The sequence below is a fragment of the Pan troglodytes genome, chromosome 13 (assembly GCF_028858775.2).
Source record: "Pan troglodytes isolate AG18354 chromosome 13, NHGRI_mPanTro3-v2.0_pri, whole genome shotgun sequence".
In the NCBI taxonomy this organism is placed as follows: domain Eukaryota; kingdom Metazoa; phylum Chordata; class Mammalia; order Primates; family Hominidae; genus Pan; species Pan troglodytes.
This window is the reverse complement of record NC_072411.2, coordinates 59,814,941-59,829,541: the sequence shown is the minus strand read 5'-3', so window position 1 is coordinate 59,829,541 and position 14,601 is coordinate 59,814,941. Positions and strand designations below refer to the sequence as shown.

Below are 14,601 nucleotides of genomic sequence, written 5' to 3'. Positions count from 1 at the left end.
TCTTCTTTCCCTCTGCAGCCTGGAGCATTGGTAAGCGTCACACTGCCAGAGTGAGAGCTGCTGGAGAACTCATAATCCCAGGAACGCCTCTTCTACTCCCTGAGTACCCCAGTGACCAGAGTGAGAGAAGCTCTGAACGAGGGCACGCGGCTTGAAGGACTGTGGGCAGATGTGACCAGGAGCCTGCGTTAAGGTAGCTGAGTAAGCTTTATCCAGGAGCTCTCAGAACGGCATTGCCAGAACCAGCAGTGCAGCCACTTCAACAAATCACTTCTTTTAATACTCTTTGGCAGAGATCAAATCTACAGGGTAAATTCTTTGCCACAAATGATTCTTTTGTTTTTTTATATGAATCCAATAAAAGAAAGTTAGGACCAGCCTAATGGTTCTTAGTTCTGGCGTTGCCTTCATAGTAGGCTTTGTTGGGTGGATCTGCACAGCTATTCTTTAAATTTGGCCAAGTTTTTCAAATAAATACTACCAGTGTTTCCCTGCCTATAAAATGCCCCTGCCATCCTTTTCACCTTACAGGGCCACTACATTAAGTTTTTCTTTTCTTTTTTTTTTTTTTTTGAGACGGAGTCTCGTTCTGTCACCTAGGCTGGAGTGCAGTGGTGTGATCTCGGTTCACTGCAACCTCCGCCTCCCACGGTCACGCAATTCTCCTGCCTCAGCCTCTCAAGTAGCTGGGACTACAGGTGTGTGCCGCCACAGCCGTCTAATTTTTTTTGTATTATTAGTAGAGACGGGGTTTCACCATATTGGCCAGGCTGGTCTCGAACTCCTGACCTCGTGATCCACCTGCCTTGGCCTCCCAACATGATGGGATTACAGGTGTTAGCCACTGTGCCCGGCCCTAATTTTTTCTTTTAAAATAGACCTTATTTCTTTTAGAGCAGTTTTAGGTTCACAGCAAAATTGAGCAGAAAATAGAAAGAGTTCTCATCTATCTCCCCAACACCTCCCCTACTGTCAATATCCCACACCAGAGTAGTACATTTACTACAATCAATGAACCTACTTCGACATATCATTATCACCCAAAGGCAATAGTTTACATTAGGCTCAATCTTGGTGTTGTACATTCTGTGGGTTTGGACAAATGAGTGATGACATGCATCTACCATTATAATATTATAGAGAGTAGTTTCAGTGCCCTAAAGATCTCCGTGTTCTACCTATTCATTTCCCATCCCCACTAGCCCTTGGCAATCACTGGGCTTTTTGCTGTGTCCATACATTTACCTTTTCCAGAACTACATTTTAATAATACATTTCCCGTGGAGTGCTTTGAAAGCATAAAGAAGCCTTGAGCCAGGCAAGGTGGCTCATGCCTCTAATCCCAGTGCTTTGGGAGGCCAAAGTAGGAAGATTGGTTATGCCCAGGAGTTTGAGACCAGCCTGGAAAACATAGTGAGACTCTGTCTCTACAAAAAAGAAAAAAAAATTAGCCAGGTGTGTTGGCAGGTTCGTGTATTCCCAGCTACTTGAGAGGCTGAGGCACATGGATTACTTGAATCTGGGAAGTTGAGGCTTCAGTGAGCCGTGACTGCACCACTGCAGCCCAGACTGGGCAACAGAACAAGACCTTGTATCAAAAAAAAAAAAAGTCTCGCTATCCAGGATGAAATGCTGTTAAGAGTATGATAAGTTATGGGGGTAATATGAATACCTACTTGGAATAGAGTCAGTAAGATGTTTTGTGAGGGGAAGCCTGAAGTGCAAAATGTTGATGTGTGTGTCTTTCTGAATTTAACATTTGAGTTGCTCAGATATGGTTTGAACCATGTATGTGGAGACAGAAGCAAGGAATTGGGGATTAAATTCTGCCAGGGTTGGTCTGTGCAGCCTCCTTAGATTTAACACTTTTGAGGAAAGTCTCTGAAGTGGCTGTTAGGTGCATTCTTTTTAAAGGAAAGTCCAATGTATTATTATAAAACAGCCTTATTATTATTATTATTATTATTATTATTATTATTACTATTTTGAGGCAGGGTCTCACTCTGTTGCCTAGGCTGGAGAGCAGTGATGCAATCATGGCACGCTGCAGCCTCAAACTCCTGGTCTCAAGGGATCCTCCTGCCTCAGCCTCCCAAGTAACTAGGACTATAGATGTACACAACCACGCCTGGCTATTTTTTTTTTGTCGTTTGTTTTTTTTTTGGAGACAGAGTCTCACTATGTTGCCCAGGCTGGTGTTGAACTGCTGGCCTCAAGTAATCCTTCTGCCTTAGCCCCCCATAGCTTTATATTTTATGTAAAAGTTAATTTTGATTATTTCATTTCAGATAATACGAAACAGTATAAAGCATAGCCATATATAAAGATAAAAGTTCTTCCCTTCTCTCTTTCACCTTTGGCTAAAATCTTGGAACACAAACTTTCCCATTTACAAACCTTTTCTTATACAGATATTTTTATATACAAACAAATATGCATATTAATTATGTTTAAAATTGGTGGAACATGACCATACATTCTATTTTACAACTTGCTTTTTGGCTTGACTTGGTATATTGTGGATATTTTTCCTTTTAAGCAGAATTTAATCTCAGGGTGAGTAATGCCTGCCTAGTGTCCCTTAAATGGCTGTACTGTAATAATCACCAGTCCTCAAGTGAGAGGTTAGTTCATAATTTAAAGGGGGTAGGCGGGAGACCTTTCACATTAGGGACAAAACCAAGGCCATGACTGTTGACATTGGACTTTTGGTCACTAAGGATGTATGTTTTTATTTTCCAAGGCAGACGATGCACGGCTTGGGGCTGCTGCCAAGGTGTCAGTTTTGTGAAATTTTTATTTTTTGGAGGCTGTAAATATATTAGCATAGTTGTTAGTTCTGGCTACCATCCTTTGAGCATTTTGAGACACTTTTATGCCCATTTAAGGTGGTGTGAGGTTAAATTAGTTTTAAGAGGAAGTAATGAATAACAGAAATGGAATTAGGAGACAGACTTTATTTTGTGTATATATTTATTTGAGGGAGAAGGAGATGATGGCTGTAGTTAATTGCTACCCCTGTGATTCTTAATTATGAAACAGGGTTAAAATTGTTCAGCTCAGTAGTTTCCTAATGTGGTTAACAGTGAGAGTCACCAGAGAAGTTTTCCGGTATCTGGTGTTGGCAATGAATATTTGTATTTTTCTTATTTTATGAAGTATTTATTTTTAGAAAGGTAATATAATTAATGTATACAAGATTAAAAAGGCACAAAAGAGTGTAGAGTGAAAACTAAGTCTCCCTTCTCTGTCTCCCAAGTACCCAGTGGCCCTTCTAGAAACAGCCACTGTATTACCATTTTCTTGTGTATTCTTTCAGTGATTTCAGAGTATATATAATATACATGCATATAACCTATAGATATTACAATTTTTCTTTTACACACATGGTAACAGTATCCACGGTTTTATACGTTTTCTTATTGAAATAATATTTCTTGGAAGTTCTTCCATAGTAGCGCTGCATTCTTTTTATTTATTTATTTTTTTGGGACGGAGTCTTGCTCTGTTGCCCAGGCTGGAGTGCAGTGGCGCCATCTTGGCTCACTGCAAGCTCTGCCTCCCGGGTTCATGCCATTCTCCTGCCTCAGCCTCCCAATTAGCTGGGACTACCTACAGGTGCCCGCCACCACGCCCGGCTAATTTTTTGTATTTTCAGTAGAGACAGGGTTTCACCGTGTTAGCCAGGATGGTCACGATCTCCTGACCTCAGGTGGTCCACCCACCTCGGCCTCCCAAAGTGCTGGGATTACAGGTGTGACCCACTGTGTCCGGCGCATTCATTTTTAGTAGATACCTGGTATTCCATTGTAGAGATGTGCTGTCATTTACTTAACAATATTGATGGGTATATAGATCATTTCCAGTTTTTATTATCGTGAACAAAGCTATAGGGAATAACTTTGAATATACATCATTTCAAACGTGTGAGTGTATCTATGGGATCCATTTCTAGTAGAATTGCTGGGTCAAAGGTTACACACATTATAATTTTGGTAGAAATTTATTGCCAAGTTCCTCTGTTTATAGACCTTGACAGATTTTAGATTTAACAACGATGGGTGAGAACAGTTTTCTCATGCCCTTGCCTGTCAAGTATGACTCCCAAGTGATTATTTTATTTATTTGCCAAAGCAATAGGTAAAAAGGCAGTTTAACGTGCTTTAATTTGCATTTTTCTTAGTTTGATTGAGATTGAGCATCTTTTGATAAGTTTAAAAGCCACTTTTATTTCTAGTTATCTTTCTATGCTTGTGTTCGTTGTCTATTTTGCTGTTTGGTTATGATTTTTATTATCAAAATATGACATCAAAATTATCGGTCCCCCCTTTTTATCCTTGTGATATGTGCTATTTATATTTTTCTCCGTTGGCCATTTGTATAGAAATAATTATTACTTTGTTGTGCAGGTTATTACAAATTTTATATAGTTAAAATCGCCAATTTATTCAAGCAACAATTATTTATTGAATGCCTCTTGTGTATGAGAACTTGTTCTAGGCACCAGGCTATACAGTGATGTAAAAAACAGACCCCAATTCTTGCTCCACAGTGGAAGTTACATTCTTACTTACATTGGAGGAAATGATCAACATCCTAGTATCGTAGTTAAAAGACCTTTCATTTTTAGATTTAAAAACCTACTATCTCCTGATTCATTCTAATGTCATGTGGGGTTTTCTTAGATTTAAGTCTTTGATCCATCTGAAATATTAGCTATGAATTCAAATGAATTTTTCTCTAGATGCTGTATTAATTAGGGTTAGGTTGAATTGCTGTAACCAAGGGACTGAAATATGCTATGGTTCAAAGAACACAAAAGTTTATTTTTTCTTCACTTAACAGTCCCTGTGTAAGCAAAACAGGTCAGCAGAACCTCCCACATCCACTGATCATTCAGAGGCTTGAGTTCCTTCTGTCCTGTGGTTCTAGTAATTGTTGCTGTGATTATCTGCATGGTCATATCTGAGTTGCTGCTGTATCTGGGTCCTCTCCATGGGAAGGGCAAAGAAGAAAGTCCAGGGCTAGTGATCAGAAACGGCAGACATCACTACAGATGAAAACTATAGTGATGAGAACTTCGTTATGTGGGTACATCTAGCCGCAGTGCAGACTGAAAAGTGAAGTCTGTGTTGGCCGCCTTGTACCCAAGAAGAAGGAAAGAAGGGATTTTAGTGGAAAATTAGCAGTCTCTGCCATATTGGCTAGTCATTCCAATTTTACTGAACAGTCCCAACTTTTCTCCTTTGGTTTCTTTTATAGTATAAATTCCCATATAGATTTTGGTCTATTTCTGGGATAACCGTTTAGTTTCATTAATCTGTCTGCCTATTCATGCAGCAGAATCGCATTGTTTTAACTTTTGAGGCTTAGTTTTTTTTTTTCTTTTTCATGGGTAAGTCTCCCCATTTTAAGTCCCTTTCACAGAATTTTATTACTTGTGTGTGTGTGTTTGTGTTTTAAAAATAGGAACTTTAAAAGAATCATACCCAGTTACCACCCTCTCCCCCCATGAAGAAAACCTATTATTTTTGGGATTTTGTTAAATGTATAGACTTCATTAGTGAAGGTTCACTCTTTATGATGTTCATTTTTCTTATTTGACAATAGTGTTGCACAATTCCTTTGAAAAACACTGATCTGAACCCTAGACTTTCTATATCCTTTGACCCATGACACTTATTGAAGTACGTGGGAGGAAGGACCACTTTATATGATGTGTTAATTTTATTTTAATACATGATTTCTGATTATGACCAGGAAACATACTTATTTTGCTATTCTATTAAAAATAAACTTGGAACTTGTAAAAACAATTTCTTCAGTTTGAAGATAAGGAAGAGTTGATATTTCAGAAGTTTATTGCACAAACTTATTTGTAATGTACAAACCTGGGCTAATTGTTTGCATATATATGATGCACAGTGCTTGTTACTTGCTTAGTGTATGTGTATGTGTGTATATATTTGTAACAACATGTATTCAGCTTTTGTCCTTTCCTTTTTACCTTTTTTAATGTAAAATAAAACACGAAAAGAAGCATACATAGTTTAGTTAATTACAAGGTGAATTTTTTTTGTGATCACCATGCAGGCCAAGAAATAGTGTGTTATGTAGTATATACACTATAGTAATTGCCTCCTTGCCTTTTTTTAATGGGTCCATCAACCAGGTGTTCAGACCTACAGATTGGTCTCGTATTATCTCTTTATGTTTTGTAAGTCTCTTAAACCTGGGGTTTCCCCCTCCAGCCCTTTCTTTCCCTTACAGATTCTCTGTTGAAGAACCTGGCCATTTGACCTCCAGCTTCTTTCTTGCTAGATTTTGGTGATTGCATCCACATGGTTCAATTCAATTTGCTTTTCTTTTAGTGGCATATGTTATATTAACACCACAATCTGGGCACCAGGGATGCTCACTGCTACTGAGTGGGTGCTTATTTCTAGGCCCGTTTAGTGGACAGAACCAGGAATTAAATATTTATAAAATACTTCATGAGTTCATTCTGATACTTTGTGATTCAAATTCAGTTTATAAGGTTTTAACTTAACCTTTTCTATATAACATCTTTATCTCCTTTATTTGACACAAAATTCTAGTTCTCAAACACAACAGGGGGTGATAGAATACTTCATAGGTACATACTCATTTGCTTTCTTCCACATTATACACACAGTATTCTCAGAAGTGCCACAATGCTAACACTATACTGCTAGTTATGAAAACTGAAAACAATTTCTTTTTTGTATTCTATTTCCATTCTCCTTCTTGTTGTTGTTGTTGTTGTTGTTGGAGGGTGTTTTAGTTGTTGAAAATTGGGCAGATTTAACACTGATTAGCTCTTAGATGATATTTGAAGGAGGAATAATTTTAACTTTGTTGGGTGAGATGTTGGGTTTTAATTATGTTTAGAAAAAGTCCTTATCTGTCAGAGAATTTGTGGGTGAAATGATATGACATCTGTGATTCTCATTAAAATACCTCAGGAAGAAAATGGGAATGGAGGAAATAAGGCTGCTTATTTTTGAAACTGGGGGTAGAATGTTGCTTATTTTTGAAACTAGAAGATTTTAAAAGAAGGCATATTACGCTTTCTGTTTCTATGTAACTTGAACTATCTGTAATAAAAAATTTAAATATTAATTTTATAAACAGTGAAAAGAAAAGAACATATGGGGAGGAGGGTAATAAGGAAAGAATAGACAGGGAGTGGGGAAATGACTAAAGAATGGGTGATTTCATTCTCAACCTGGTGGTCCAGCCTGGTGGCCTACAGTGGTTCCCGAGTCTAAGAAAACGAGTAACATCTTGAGTGAAAGAAAAGGCTGAGCTGTGGGGCCTAAACCAAGATTTAAGGCATGAGTGACAGAAGAGGAAGCTTCTATGCAAGGAAACTGAGAAGGATCAAAGCATTAAAAGTAAAGATACCTGAGAGTGCAGCCCACAAATCCCAGCTAGGGAGGAGGCCAAGGGAAGAAGGTGGTCACAACACCACATCCTACATAATCAGTGAGTGAGACCTCCTTGTCATTCTCAGCATCACCCGATTTGCTGGAGGGTGGGGGATTCCTAGGCCTCGTCACAGATCAAAATCTCTAGGGGGTGAGGCTAGGGAATCCATATTTTGAGGAAGTTCCCTTGTGAACCTGAAGGATAAGGTAAGACTGAAACGACGTAGAACCTTAACAAGGGGTATTTCACTGGATTGACTAAGGCAGAACACTGTGGACTGAAGACTGGATGGGGGACATGGAGGAAGCCTGTGTAGTTGCTGTTCTAGAAAGTGTTCGGTGAAAGGATGAAGAGGGTGGATATTGGAGACCTTGGGGCTGAGGAGGTGGTGGTAGTTGAAATTGTTGCTTATGATGATGTAAGAGAGATTGCCTATAAATGGGAAGGATGTGGGTGGTTTTCAGTGCAGGATAACTGAGTAGTTTGGCTACACATGTGCTTAGGCCCCCCACTGCCAGAGAGATTATTTTTTGGAAAGAGAGATTTTTGATGGTTCAGGGAAAGCTTGGAAATGTTCATCATGGATTAGATGTTTCTTTCACTTGTTAGCATTTTGAATTACATATTAAGGGAGGAGAGGCCTCAAAGCCTTCTCAGTGCCTTTCCTTCTCAAGTTCTTATTGGGCCTTTCTGGCCCATCCTTGAGAAAGAAGGAAGGAATGGGGCCTGGCACACTGGATACAGGGACCCCTCCCTGCCACCTGTCCCCCATCATGTTCTTGCAGTTTTCTCTTTCTCCATTTCCTTGCCTCATGTTAAATGGCAGTCTTGTATATGTAGAACCTCCTTAAGGGATTGCCTGGTACAGAGTGGTGTTTTTCAGTCATTATACTTTTGGACTATTGGAAGGATTCCCACGTTTCCACAATGATTTCATAATCACAGTGTTTGAAGGTTGTGGACAAGGACTGAGGTGAGAATACTATTCTCCTCTTTTCCACTGCCTTGGAGTCTTTGTTTTGTTTTATTTTTAGTTTTAATTTTACATATTTTTTAGAGATAGGGTCTCACTCTGTCACCTAGTCTGGAGTACAGTGGCATGATCATAGCTCACTGTAACCTCGAACTCCTGGGCTCCAGTAATCTTGTCGTCCCAGCCTCCAGAGCAGCTGGAACTACAGGCCCACACCAACACGCTTGGCCAATTTTCTTTATTTTTTGTAGAGATGGGGTCTCACTGTGTTGCCCATGCTGGTCTTGAGCTCCTGGGCTCAAGTGATCCTCCTGCCTCAGCCTCCCAAAGTGCTGGGATTACAAGCATGAACCACTGTGCCTGACTGCATTTTATTTTTAATAACAGATCAAATTCATAATTTTCTACTCTATTGGCTTTCTACCTTTGTGTTCTTGGGCACATCACCTGTTTTTAAGATTTCATTCTTTCTCCCTACTTCATAGAGTGCATTTATTTTTACTTTTAACATTGTTTTCTTATTTAGGTCAGTGAGTGTTTCTGGTCGAGTGGGTGGTTTTTTGGTTATATCCGTTCTCCAGTCTCTCTCCACCCGGTATCCATCCAGAACCTCTCCCTGCCTCCTCTCCCTGTCTCCTCCTTGTTTTCTGTTGTGGTTACTTGGATGCTAACCCATTCAACTTGTGCACTGACCCTGGTACATGGCTCGTTTTCTTTCTCATGATCATATTTATACTTTTGATGGATATATTTAAATGAACAGCTGTGTGTTTGTTGAGTCATACCACAATTATCTGATTCTGCTTTAGCTGCTTGACTGGCAAAAGCATATTTCAAGCTAAATTGTGAGAGAATTCCATTAATCACATTCTATTCGGGGGAGGGGAGAGGAGACAGACCACTAAGAGAATTCTTTTCCAAGATTAATGTTAATTAGTGATTCCATTATTTAGAGTAGGTTGATCTGGTTGCTATTTAATGTGTCACTTGGAGAAACTTTACAAAGTTTAAATAACTGTAAAAATAACTATAAAAGGTTTAATGATAACAGCCGTGTAGGCAAAATTCCTTGGAATAAATTGATGTGCAGATAAAGTTAGTTGCTGCTGCTGGTCTATTTAAATAGATAAGGGGTCTTTCAAGGGTTCCTTTTTGTAAAGACCAGGGTTCTTGCCTCACATTGCTGTAATTCATTGGCTAAGTATTTTGTTTGAAGCCTCCTGAAAAGATAACATCTAATTCAGAAATGTTACTACTTTCTGTTTTTTGTTTTTTGTTTTTTTTTAAATGTATTACTGACTGTAACCTCTGGTCAAGTCTTTGGCTTCCATCAGCTGGATCTATTTTTCTCCTGACACTTCCTTGAGGTTCTCTCTGAAGGTTATTAATAGGCATGGAAGCATGGCTTTCCAAATAGCGTCAATAAATGTTAGAAGCCTTCAGGGGAGATAATATGTCAGTTTCTGACTTGTAGGAGATGTATATTCAAGAGACAGACGCTGTTTCAGAGGTCATTAGGGATGGCTCTGGGCCTATCAGCTGGTGTCTGCAACTAGAGATCCAAGCAATCCCTTCCAACTGGGATATTGTCCACCAGGGAGTTGTCTGGTACACCCAAGGTCTGCCAGCCGTCTTTTTGTTTGGCTGCCTCTCTTGGATGACACCCTTGAAAACTGGAATCCAAGTTACAAATGATATCTTTTAATTTATCTCAAATATCTGCTTGCTACTATATTAAACCGGGGACATACAAACCCACCCCTGCCCCCCATTTCCTTGCTAGGCTATATAAAACTTAAACTTCACCTTCCTCTCTCCACACCAAAGTGTAGCCAAGGCTAAGATGTTAAAATGAATATGTTTTAATTTATATTGTGCACCTGGTAGGTGCCAAGCATGAGTATGTAGCCATGAGCCAGGCAGAGTTCTTACTCTCATGTTGCTTACATTTTGGTGTGTGGAAGAGGGAGAAACACAATAAAAAATTTATTTATTTTATTTTAAACTAGTAAGTAAGTGACAAATCTCACCTAGTTGTTAAGTGCTAAGAAGAAGATATGGTGGGATAATATAGTTTATGGGGGTGGGTGAGAAGGTCTGAGACAGGAATGGGCTTGGAGTGTGGGAGTGAGACGGAAGGCTTTGGTTAGGCCAGTGTATAAAGGGTGGTGTTTCTCACTACCACAGAAAAGTGCTCCAGTGTCTCTCAGTAAAGACAGAGAGAGAGAGGAAGAGAGAGAGAGAGAGAAAGAGAGAAATGTACCTCTCTGGCCTTGACATTCCTTTCATCTTATACCCATCCCCCCCAAATTATTATAGATTAATCACATTAGCCTGAGAATTGGGACAGCTGTGTCAGATGAGCAGTGCTTCTAACACCGTTTGTAAGTCATGGGAGGGAAAGAAAGGTCTGCACTGTTAGGTTAGAGGGGAAACGTCAGGTCAGGCACAGCTAGAAATGAGACAGAGGACTGAGACAGTGTCTACCTGAGGACTTTGGGAAGAAGCGGGATTTGAAATGAACTTCAGAATTACATATCTAGAAGAGCTTTATGGGAAGGAATAATGGGGCTTTTCCTACCAATAGGTAAAAATAAAAAATGGTTCCAGTCACAGTTTCCAAACAAGGGATAGGGAGTGAGCTGTGAGCTGCGTTGGAGAATGTAGCAAAATAGCAGGGAGATGATGGAGTCCTAGCAGTTGAAACAAAGCAGGTGGACCATGGCTATTTGAAACAAAGGAATGAAGTGGAAAATGAGGGACAGTCTCCATATAGTCAAGCCTGGTGAAATAACACCTAGTTTTGAGGTACGAGTAAGGCACGCAGCAAGTGATCAAAACACTGGATTCTCAGAAATTTAGCGTAGGTATTCTGTGTATATCTGGAAGGGGTGTAACAAAGTCAATTTCATTCTGTGTACAGTTAAAATAAATTTACTGGGGAGCCTTTGATTCTTACATAGTAGCCTAAGCTAGACCTTTCACTTTCTTTCACATTAAGCCTTATCTTTTTTTCATCTTTTTTCATTTTACAGATCATATTGTTTGCTTCCCTTCCTTCCCAAACCATATCTAGGGTCCATCTGTTACAGCTGGAATGTTTATAGTGTAACTCAGTCAAAACCCATTCTTTCCTGAAATAATCCATAATTATTTCCTCTAACTACAGGATAAACGGATCCAGGGCCTGGTTTTCAGTTCTATAGGACTTGTCCAAGAAGCTATTTGTATTCATCTATCATGAAAGATCAAATTACATGCTAATATTCTGAAAGTAACACCCCGCCAGAAACCCTCCAGCAGCAGTGAAGTCTATATAAAACCAAGCCTTGGCAATTTGCACATTGCCAGTTCCGACAGAGTGTGGTGTTAAAAATATTTAACAGGTCATTTTTGAACCGTAGAAAAGACCCTGACTTGACTTATATGGTATGATAGCTTCGGTTTAACCTTCCTTTGCAGCTATTACTGACAGCCCATGTCTCATTTCACTCCTCCCAAAGGCCCAGGTAGTTTGGCACAAGCTGCCTTTGGGTTAGCTCATTGCCTTTTGAGCATAGAAGAGATATGACTGTTCTTGTATTATCTAATCAGTTACAGTGGCTGATTTTGGCTCCTCTTCGTGGTGGTTGATGTAAGTCTATTTTCCTTCAAAGTTTCATGTCTACAATTTCCCTTGCTGGGCCTAACTTTGCCCCCAAATATGCCTTACACTAATTTCCGTTTTTATTTTGAGGGGTGAGTTTACAAGAGAACTGAAGAGTAGGGATGGAGGATGGGGGCTAGAAACCACTGATGCACTATCAAAGAGGCTTGTTTTTTTCTATGATATCAACATCTTTTCTGGGGGCAGTGGGAGGGAGGAGATGATTGGGGGTCACAGAGTAATATGAAATTGTTTAAGGTTAGGGAAATGGAAAGAAGGCATGATTGAATGGTGTATTAAATAACCATGAGTAAAGGTTGTTCTTTAAGAGGAAAATAAAGATTTTCAGTTGAAGTTCAGAAGAATTGAGGCTTGAATAAAATGTTAAGGATGGCGGAGCATGGTAGCTCCCACCTGTAATCCCAGCACTTTGGGAGGCCGAGGCAGGGGGATTGATTAAGCCCAGGAGTTCGAGACCAGACTGAGAAACATGGTGAAACCCCACCTCTACCAAAAAATACAAAAATAATTAGTCAGACATGGTGGCATGTGCCTGTAGTCCCCACTACTTGAGGGGCTGAGGCAGCAGGATCATTTGAGCCGAGGAGGTTGAGGCTGCAGTAAGCTGAGGTTATCCCACTGCACTCCAGCCTGGGCCACAGAGCAAGACCTCGTCTCAAAAAAAAAAAAAAAAAGAAAAAAGAAAAAAAAAACCCAAACAAACAAACAAAAAACTGTTAAGGATGACAGAACAAGATTGCTAAACTGTGGCTAGCTAGTTAAGTGAAAGTTGTGTAGAGTGGTGGTGGGGTAAGACCTGAATGTTCTGATCTGGTGGTTTGCGGTTTGACCTGTGTCCTTAGGCAAGTTTCTTCTACCTTCCCAGAAGACTAAGAAAAAGCAGGATTCCATAAATTATTTTTCCACATTGCCTCTGCCTTTTATATTAAAGAGAATTATTATTTTTTCCTTATGGAAGGCATAGTACAGAATGCCTAAAGATATATAAGGATAAAAACTGTGATGGAATCGTAGTGAGAGCCCTTACCAATGGTGAGCAAGCATAGGTTAGAAAGTGTCTTCACGTGGACGATGTAAAAGTCATTCAAAATAGGGGTGGGTGATTGTATGACCTGTCTTCCAAGATTCTTTCTAATTCACAGATTGTTAGAAATTGAATTGAGAAGAGTATCAGGAATGTCCTTATTGAATGAAGGTACTCACTAAAGTATGTATTGAAGAATGAGTTTAGGCCATCAGGCAAGATAAATGAACATTTTGTGAAATTTTCCAATGGGAAAGAATTTTAGAGTTCATCTTACAACTTTCCCCTCATCCTCAATATTATAGTTAACTGTATGCTACCCATAAGTCTAGTTTTCAGAAACATGCTGTATTATAGATTAGCACTTAGATTGCCTGATATGGGTTCTGAAAGTTGCGTATAGAAGTGTATTATATTCTCAGTTATTCTGTGACCAATACCACAGTAAAATTTTGGGTAGTACATTGTAGGGTATCTGTGGCTTTATCTAGCTGTAAAATTGTGATGAGCAAAAAAAGTGCCAAACTTGGTTTCAAGCCCACATACATTAGAAATTGAGCTAAGCGCTAGCTTCTTAACTACATACAGTCTGATCTTTAAGTGGAATTTGAAAAGTAACATGGGATTTGGAAAGTCATTTTGTACTACTCTGGTGATGTGTCTGTTTTTAGTAGAATATCATGGGAATGTTCTGTCTTCTAAGAAAGTAGGCCTGAGACATTGTAAGAAACAGTATTGATTTAAAGAGGGTACCTTAGTTAAGGCAGGAGGTCTCTAACCATTTTCTGAATAGCGATTTTTCTTGTGTCTGACATACTAAAATCAGTTACCAGGGATAGACGGTCTTATCCAAGAACAGAAGGGAGATGTGCGTACACGAGAGGCACGGATTCATACTCTGAACCCTTCAGATAATATTTTGCAGTCCCCAGTAGCCTGTGATTTTTCAGTTAGAGATTTTGGCATTACAGCCTTGCACAAGGATTTAGTTGAACCCAAGCAAGATATGCAGCTATGACTACCTTCATACAAGTTTATATCCCATTTCAAAAATATTTAGCTGTATTCATAAAATATTATTCCAACATTAAAAAAAAATTAAAGCTTTCTTCCTTGACTGTTGGACTTGTTGACGTCTGTGATGTTAGAGAGGTTAATGAAATTTCTAAAACTGTAGAACAGTGTCATTTTTGTCAGGTATCCGCTAAGTGCTCAGTCTAAAATATCTGGTACCATCTGGTTATCTGATATAGTACAAAGACTGAGCATTTAAGGACTAAGGCAGTTACTTGAAGTGTTGTCCAAGAACTCCAAAGGCGCCTGAGACTTTCTCAGGGGTTTCACAAGGTCCTCCTTCTTCCAATGATATGTGTGATACTGGATTTTCTATATATAGTTCAGCCAGTACATGTTGTAACAGAATGAATGTAGATCATATATGAGAATCCAGCTGTGTTTTATTGAACAGAGATTTTCTAAAAAGCA

General features: G+C 39.3%; 1 protein-coding gene across 3 annotated transcripts in view; it reads left to right on the top strand.

Moving 5' to 3' along the window:
• The window catches only part of ACVR1 (activin A receptor type 1), a 139,363-nt gene that overhangs the window by 57,246 nt on the left and 67,516 nt on the right, over nt 1-14,601 (top strand). For 2 of the 3 annotated variants that reach the window (XM_016949840.4, XM_009443520.5), the window contains exon 2: nt 19-193. The gene's annotated coding sequence lies outside the window, so the exon portion shown is untranslated. Of the gene's footprint in view, nt 1-18; nt 310-14,601 lie in introns of all 3 variants that reach the window. The other variant, XM_009443522.5, reaches the window with a different exon arrangement.